Raw genomic sequence first — 6803 nt, forward strand, 5'->3', positions numbered from 1 at the left:
GGGGCGGTCCCTGGGGGTCGGGTCCCTGTGGGTGGGGTCCCTGTGGGGCGGTCCCTGGGGGTCGCGTCCCTGGGGGTCGGGTCCCTACGGGTCGGGTCCCTGTGGGGCGGTCCCTGGGGGTGACGTCTCTAAGGGTCGGGCCCCTGCGGCGTGGTCCCCACGGGCTGAGTCCACCGAGGAGGCCGCTGGAGCCCGAGCTCGCGCCCGCCCGCGGCGCCAAGATGGAGGCAGGAAGCGCCGCCGCCGCCCGCGCCCGCCGCCGCCCGCGCCGCCCGCCTGACGCCGCCGTCGCGCCTGACGCCGCCGCCCGCGCGGCCGCCCCTCCCCCGGCCCTCCCCTCCCCCCGCCGTAACGTCCTGACGCTCCGCAGGGACCCCTGACTGGACGGCGGCGCGTGAGCGGAGCGAGAGGCCTCGCCGCGGGGGGGCCGCGGGCGCGCCGGCGCCGCTTACCTGGGGCCGCGCCGGGCCTGCTCAGGCGCCCAGCGGGGGCGGCGGCGTCGGGAGCTGCGGCGGCGGCGGGCGGCGGCTGCGGCCGCGGGCTTCGCTCCTTGTTGGGGATTCGGCGGCGGCGGCGGCGGCGGCGCGGGCGCGCGCTTCCTAGTGACGCAGGCGGCGGGGTCGCGCACGCACGGAGCTGGGAGGGCCGGACACTTATTTGGCGCTCCCGAGGAGGAAGGCGGGGCCGTGAAATAAGGCCCAATGGGCCCCGGGGCGCGTGCGCGGACCGACCTTGTCGGCTCCGGACGCCGCGGGCTCCTGGTCCCACTGGCCCGGGTCGGGCGTCGCGTTCCCGGCGCGGGCGGCCTGGCCGAGGGACGAGGGTCAGTGGACGGACGGCGCCAGGGAGTAGTGCCCACGCGCGGCAGAGCGGTACCTTCAGGCCCCCAGGTACGGGCACCCCTCGCCCGGACGCTGCTGTGGGTGAACGGGCGCAGACGGGACTCGCCTGCGGGGCGGACGCCTGGATTCGAGGCTGTGGAGGAAGACGCCGTAGGGTGCAGGGGACTCGCGCGGAACATGCGGGGGGCTCAGCCAGCCACGGCTCCCAGCGTAGAGGGCGAGAGGCATCTGAGAGCGGCCAGGAGGGAGGGCACGGTCACCCCTCAAGCCGTCACCCCAATCCCACAAACGGCACTCCAGTCCCACTGCAGTCCCACAGCCGGCACCCCGATCGCATAGCTGACACCGCAATCCCACCCGTCCCACAGCCGGTACCCCGATCGCATAGCTGACACCGCAATCCCACCCGTCCCACAGCCGGTACCCCGATTCTATAGCTGACACTCAGTCCCACAGGCAGCACCCCGATCCCATCCCGGTCCCACAGCTGGCTCACCCCGATCGCGTAGCTGACACCCGGATCCCGCCCCCGTCCGGCAGCTGGCACCCCGATCCTGTAGCTGACCCTCAGTCCTGCAGCCAGCACCCCGATCCCATAGATGACACCCCATTCCACGGCCGGCACCCCGACCCTGCACCAGTCCCGCAGCAGACACCCCGATCCCACCCCAGGCCGGCAGCCGGCTCGGATCCTGTGGCTCTCCTCCAGCCCCCAGAGCTCGTTTGTATGTTTTATTGGCAGAGGCTGGGGCTGGCCCCGTGGGCCTCTGTGCTGGGTTTCTCTGCACTGCAAGGCTGGCTCTTCTGACCTCTTCCAGGTGTGACTGAGCACCCTTGCACTTGCTGTCACCCTGCCTGTCTGCAGGATCCCGGGTTCCCTATCAGGGACTGAAATGAGTCAGAAAATAGGAAACGTGTTTGTCTGGGATGGAGCCCTGACTCTGTGCTCACACTTTAGGAGGAAGGCTCAGCAGGCCACCTCCCAGAATGGGAGGTTCCCAAGCCAGCCATACTTCCGAGGTGCTGCAATCAGGGCTGCAATTGCATTCTGTTCTCAGTAAAGTAGAATGTGCTCAAGCCAATGAAGAAAAGGTTTTTGGGTTTGTTTGGGTTTTTTTTAGATGGAGTCTTGCCCTGTCGCCCAGACTGGAGTGCGGTGGCATGATCTCAGCTCACTTGGTTCAAGCAATTCTCCTGCCTCAGCTTCTCAAGTAGCTAGGATTACAGGCACCCGACACCATGCCCAGCTAATTTTTGTATTTTTAGTAGAGATGAGGTTTCACCATGTTGGCCAAGTTGGTCTGGAACTCCTGACCTCGTGATCCTCCTACCTCAGCCTCCCAAAGTGCTGGGATTCCAGGAATAAGCCACTGTATTTTTTAAAATTAGATTTGCTGAGCAAGGTGGCTCATGCCTTTTACCTCAACACTTTGGGAGGCCAAGGAGGGAGGATCACCTGAGGCTGGAGTTCAAGACCAGCCTGGGCAGCAGAGTGAGACTGTCTCTGGGAAAGAATTTTAAAAATTAAACTTTTGAGCCTTTGTCAGTGCTACTATTTTATTACCTGGTTAACATGAGAGAGCTCATACAGTTTGTGTGCTTGCCATTTATCTGAGTTTGCCTGTCTTCATATTTTGGGAATAAATGCCAATAAAGTCAAAGAGGGGTGCTGGGGGTGCCTGGGGATGGGAAGGCAGCCACAGCTAACCTGCCGAGATCTGACTGGGGTGAGCCCTGGGGCCTGTTCTGCCTCCTTCACTCTGGGGGTGTCCTTATACCCCATTCCTCCCACTGATGCAGGACCCTCACTTCCGGGGAGGCCCCAGTCACAAGGCTGCAGACCTGAGAAAAGAAAGAAGCCAAAACACCATGATTCGAAGGCACAAGCTGCCCCCTTCTGCAGGATCCAGGGGAGGCGTGAGACCCTGAGGTTTAAGTTCCGGATCCTAAAAATCAAACCTTCAAATGGTCCAGTCTACTCAGAGTTAGAGCTTCTGTTTATTCCAAAGCCTGAAGTTCTGGGACTGCCTGAGATGCGTGAGGAAGCCTCACAGGCCAGGCTTTTGTCTCTAAAGCTTGAGTCCCCAGCAGCTGAGGGGAAGAGAAAAGTGTTCTTCAGTTGAATTCATGTCATCAGCTAGAGCTGTCGTCTGAACGTGGTGTGCCCTGCAGGGTTGACTTTTGGAAACCCTAACCCACAAGGCAATGGTATTAGAAGGTGGGGCCTTTGGGAGATGATCAGGTCATGAGGGTGGTGCCCTCCTGAATGGGATTAGTGATCTTGTAAAAGGGACCCCAGAGGGACCCTTAACCCTTCCCCCACCTGAGAGCACAGTGAGAAGGGGCCATCTGTGGACCAGGAAGTGACTCCTCACTAGACGCTACTGATATCTTAATCTTGGACGTCCAACCTCCAGAACCACGAGCAACAAATTCCTGTTTATAAGCCAGCTAGTGTGTGGTAATTTTGTAATAAGCATTCTAAGATAGCCAGTGTTACTGAGCATCTACAAAGTAAGGAAATGTTTTTAAAAAGACGGAGCCTTGTTTTCTTTCTTTTTTGAGACAGAGTCACACTCTCTCACCCCGGCTGCAGTGCAGTGACACAGTCTCCAGCCCACTGTGACCTCCACCTCTGAGATTCAAGTGATTCTCTTGCCTCAGCCACCAAAGCAGTGGAATTATAGGAGTGTGCCACCATGCCCAGCTAATTTTGTATTTTAAGTAGAGACCAGCTTTCTCCATGTTGGCCAGGCTGGTCTCGAACTCCCGACCACAGGTGATCTGCCCACCTTGGCCTCCCAAAGTGCTGGGAATACAGGCATGAGCCACTGCACCGGGCCAACTTTTGTATTTTTTAGTAAAGCCATGTTGGCCAGGGTGGTCTCCAACTCCTGACCTCAGGTGATCTGAGGCCTCCCAAATTGCTGGGATTATAGGCGTGAGCCACTGTTCCCAGTCAAAAGATGGGGCCTCAACAGAGAACAGAGGCCCAGCCTGAAGGCTCCCACCAGCCAGCGCCTGCAGAGCAGCAGCAGCCATGGCGTGGTGCAGCACTGGGTATGACCCACAGCAGGAAAAAGGGCCTGGGAGTCTGTATAGATATAAATAAGTAGGAGTGGAGAGACCAGACAGCTCTTCTGTGCAGTGGAATTCCAGTTAAGAAGTGTAGAGAAAATAGAAAATCACCATTATTTGTTACAAACTCCACTGATACGTGCTAAAATTATTGGGCAGAAGTTTGAAGTGAAATGAGATTTGCATGGTCTCAAAATACCTCCTCCAGGCATGGTGGCTCATGCCTGTAATCCCAGCACTTTGTGAGGCCAAGGCAGGCGGATTACGAGGTCAGGAGTTTGAGACCAGCCTGACCAACATGGTGAAACCCCGTCAGTACTAAAAATGCAAAAATTAGCCTGCCCTGGTGGCGGATGCCTGTAGTCCCAGCTACTCAGGAGGCTGAGGCAGGAGAATCGCTTGAACCTGAGAGGCAGAGGTTGCAGTGAGCTGAGATTTCTCCACTGCACTCCAGCCTGGGCGACAGAGTGAGACTTTGTCTCAGAAACACACACACACACACACACACACACACACACACACACGAATAAGAGAAAAGAAATGTTGACTGCAGGCTGGGCAAGGTGGCTCGCGCCTGTAATCCCAGCATTTTGGAAGGCTCAGGTGGGTAGATCACCTGAGGTCAGGAGTGCAAAACAGCCTGGTCAACATGGTGAAACCCTGTCTCCACGAAAAATACAAAAATTAGCTGGGCGGATGTACACCTGTAGTCCCAGGTACTTGGGCAGCTGGGGTAGGCGAATCACTTGAACAGGGGAGGTGGAGGTTGCAGTGAGTCGAGATCACACCACCACACTCCATCCAGCCTGGGTGACAGAGTGAGACTCCAAAAGCAAGAAAAGAAACAGGTGGGACCCTCAGTGTGTCTAGGGCATGGTGGGTGAGGTATAGTGCTGGCCCCTCACGTGGAAGTAGACAAGAGCCGACCCTATGTCTACTGGGGAAACACTGGCACGCCAACCACAGTCAATCCCTCACTCCCGCCAGGACAGCTGGGCCAGAGCGTGGGTTTGGTAGCACCCATGTCTTGGGATCACAATGTGGTTGACAGCTCCTCCCATTTGATTTCCTCATGGGAAGGACTGCAGTATTACAATACACAGGCTGGTGCAAGGGATCATAATACCCTTTCCTCTTTTTTTAAATTTTTTTTAGACGGAGTTTCACTCCTATCACCCAGGCTGGAGTGCAGTGGTGAGATCTTGGCTCACTGCAACCTCCGCCTGTCTCAGCCTCCTGAATAGCTGGGATTACAGCCATGTGCCACCAGGCCCAGCAAAGTTTATATTTTTAGTAGAGACTGGGTTTCACCAAGCTGGTCAGGCTGGTTTTGAACTTCTGAGCTCTGAAGTTGAGGTCAGATACGCCTGCCTCATGGCCTCCCAAAGTGCTGAGATTACAGGCATGAGCCACTGTGCCCAGTCTCTTGTCCTTGTGGGGTTGTTCTTTTTTGTTTGTTTGTTTGTTTTGAGACAGAGTCTCACTCTGTCACCCAGGCTGGAGTGCAATGGAGAAATCTCAGCTCACTGCAACCTCTGCCTCCCAGGTTCAAGCGATTCTCCTGCCTCAGCCTCCCAAGTACCTGGGATTACAGGTATGTGCCACCATGCTGGGCTAATTTTTTGTATTTTAGTAGAGACAAGGTTTCACCATGTTGGTCAGGCTGCTCTCAAACTCCTGACCTTGTGATCCGCCCGCCTCTGCCTCCCAAAGTGCTGGGATTGTGGGCGTGAGCCACCGCGCCCGGCTATCCTTGTGTTTTGCAGTGATTATTTGTAACAAGAAAAAATGGCTAGCGTAATATGCCTATCCTGTTTTTCCCAGAGTGGACATTATGAAGATTAAAAAATATTTTAAAGTGTTTTGAAAATAATAAACTATGCCATACACACAAAGTTTTAGTGACTAGAAGTACAAGTTTATTGTTTGTTGAGACAGGCCCTACTGTGTCTCCCAGGCTGGAGTGCAGTGGCACAGTCATGGCTCACTACAGTCTTGAACTCCTGGGCTTAAGCGATCCTCCCACCTCAGCCTCCAGAGTAGCTGGGACTACAAAGGAGCGCCACCATGCCTGGCTAATATTTGTATTTTTTGTGGAGATGGGGTTTCACCATGTTGCCCAGACTGGTCTCAAACTCCTGGGCTCAAGCAATGCTCCCGCCTTGGCCTCACAAAATGGTGGGATCACACCTGTGAGCCACTGCACCCAGCTGAGTTTCTGTTGTTTGAAGCCACTTCATTTGTGGTACTTCTTACAGCAGTCCCAGGAAACTAAGCAACTGTGGAACATTACAATTGTTCTCCTTCAGCAAAAGGAGAAGCGCTTGTGGTTTGCAGCCGCTGTTCCTATGTTCACTTCTGCACAGCTGCACCTTTGACCGCCTGACTCGAGTGCATAGCAGGCAGGGGGGGCCTGGTTGAGTCAGGACTCTGCTTGTGCCATATCCTCACCTGCTCTGCTGGACACCCCTGTTTTGGGGACACCCACTGCTGCCTCAGACACCTAGCAAGCACCAGCTGTGTCCAAACACACAGGGTCACTATCTCGGCCCGTTTCGTGCTGCTGTAACAGAGTGCCACAGACTGGGTAATTTATACAGAACTGGGTGATTTATTTCCTCAAAGTTCTGGAGGCTGGGAAGTCCAAGATCAAGAGGCCATCAGGTCAGCGCCTCCTCTCTGCATCCACGATGGCGCCTTGACCACCGTGTCCTCACCTGGTCGGAGAGAGAGAGCCCGCTCCCAGGAGCCCTTTTAATACAGCAGAACACGGCTATGCTGCAGATAAGTTTCCAACACAGAAACTTCAGAGGGGACATGTTCAGATCATAGCAGTCACTCTAAACAGAGTGTCTGAGGTAGTTTTTTTTTTTTTTTTTTTTT

At 55.9% G+C, this 6803-nt stretch overlaps 1 protein-coding gene across 1 annotated transcript in view; it reads right to left on the reverse strand.

The window, feature by feature from the left end:
* GMEB2 (glucocorticoid modulatory element binding protein 2) overlaps positions 1-604 on the reverse strand; it is a 45121-nt gene extending 44517 nt beyond the window's left edge. Inside the window, exon 1 of the mRNA XM_017515662.2 lies at positions 453-604. The gene's annotated coding sequence lies outside the window, so the exon portion shown is untranslated. The remainder of the gene's footprint in view (positions 1-452) is intronic.
* Positions 605-6803: the final 6199 nt, after the last annotated feature.

Source organism: Cebus imitator, unplaced genomic scaffold, assembly GCF_001604975.1.
Source record: "Cebus imitator isolate Cc_AM_T3 unplaced genomic scaffold, Cebus_imitator-1.0 Scaffold555, whole genome shotgun sequence".
NCBI classification, from domain to species: Eukaryota; Metazoa; Chordata; class Mammalia; order Primates; family Cebidae; genus Cebus; species Cebus imitator.